This window comes from Galeopterus variegatus, unplaced genomic scaffold (assembly GCF_000696425.1).
Source record: "Galeopterus variegatus unplaced genomic scaffold, G_variegatus-3.0.2 Scaffold617, whole genome shotgun sequence".
NCBI classification, from domain to species: domain Eukaryota; kingdom Metazoa; phylum Chordata; class Mammalia; order Dermoptera; family Cynocephalidae; genus Galeopterus; species Galeopterus variegatus.
The window spans coordinates 58,804-60,539 of NW_007726728.1; the positions used below are offsets into that span (position 1 = coordinate 58,804).

General features: G+C 39.0%; 1 protein-coding gene across 1 annotated transcript in view; it reads right to left on the minus strand.

Annotated features, from left to right (window-relative positions):
* Positions 1–302: 302 nt before the first annotated feature.
* Positions 303–1,736, minus strand: part of VAT1L (vesicle amine transport 1-like) — a 156,199-nt gene continuing 154,765 nt past the window's right edge. Inside the window, exon 10 of the mRNA XM_008570587.1 lies at positions 303–1,502. The gene's annotated coding sequence lies outside the window, so the exon portion shown is untranslated. The remainder of the gene's footprint in view (positions 1,503–1,736) is intronic.

Genomic DNA, 1,736 nt, shown 5'->3' on the forward strand with positions numbered 1-1,736 from the left:
TGTATAGTGCTTTTAGCAGCATATAGTTGGTGACTTATAAATGTTGATTATAATTATTGTTGTCTTATCATTTTTATTATTATCTATATTATCATTATCATTATTATGTAACATGTTTCACATTTCTTTTATCCAGCGGTTTCACTTTCTAGCTTGAGGGAACCTGGATGTCTTTAAAGGCTTTTTTTCATCTGGGGATGCTCCTATCACATTTAAATTTTTTTTCTTTGTCAGTTGCCCATTTCCTGAATATTAATATTATCCAACAACAATTTATGTGGAGTCACTGATGCAAGGAGAAGTTATGCTATGCTGAATACTTTATTTATATTTTTTATGTAAACATAATTTGCTTTGTAGGCACAATATAACAAAAGCTCTAAAGCCACAAATACATTAGACAATGTTTCAGTTCACTCCCATCAAGCTTAAATTACAGAGAAGCCTTCACAGTTCCTTTAAGGCAAACTGAGACGTTCTTACACTTCAGAAAAACAATCATGAGATAGGAAAGAAGGGGCTTTAAAATGAGAGTACATTAAAATGTTTTTTAAAATGGTATTTCTCCCTATTCTTTATGGCAGAAATTGATCTTATTGGTCAAGATCTAGTTTTCTTATCGTGTATTCTCAGGAAATAGAAGGGTTTTCGTTAACCAGCTGGAATAATTCACGATTACCGGATTAACCTTGTTGGTTGAAAAAAAAATAGATTTGGGAAGGAACGATTTTTCATGCTTCTCCTCTGGATATGCCAAAGGCTGTCTGGATTCTGCATGTAGTTGAGTTCCTACTCCCTGGAGACGAAAAGCCCTAATATGACCAGTGGCTCTTTGCTTCTCCAGACCCAGAAAATGCCATTTCTGCCCAGCTTACTAGGCACGTCGCTTGGCCAGTGGTTCTTCGGATCTGCCTTTTGGCCTGGTTATGGGAGAAACATGGCCGATAATATAGCACTTAGCAAAGGTACTGGGGAATAAACATCCCATTATCTTTCTAGATGGCCCAGAACAGGAATACTGGCGAGTCCTGGGGTAGGAAGAGAAGATGATGTTGGTGTTCTCTTTGGAGATACTCTCATCCACACTTGACAGATGGCAGCACCCTTTCTCACCTTCATATTTTATAGGTACACAATGAAGAGAAACTCCCTTCAGATAAATATTTGGCATAAATAAGTCATCATCACAAACTTAGGATAGGAAAAAAGAACACGATGAGTGAGGTGACATTTGTTACGAAAGGACTTCAAACAGGTAATTGTTGAAATGTATTCCCATTACTCAGGGGAAGAGTTGGGTCCACCCTAAGGCTTGTTGGTGGACAAATTGGGCAATGCAGAAACCCTTTGGTGTCTTCCTCAAGAATAATTGGCTTTACCTTTGAAGCTCAGTCAAGTGGGGTGGGGGTGGGGCTTAGGCGCTTAGGAGCTGGACAATTGAGCGGGCATGTGCAATCGAGTCATTTGGTCCCTGATTTGTAGAATCTGCACCGTGCTTTTATGTATCAGAGGGGAGGAACTGCACATTTGGCAGCAGATGCAGAACAATCACTTTTTGTATCACTAAAGTTTGCTACATGTTGAAACACACTTTTGGCAAGAAAAAAGATACTCATTGATTTTTTGAAATATGGTCTGCAAGGGAGTCCTTCCCTGGGGGATCCACAGTGAATGTGGCTGCTTACTACCAGGAATTGAAAATAGAAAAATTGGGAATGCTGATGGCAAGGGTGAAA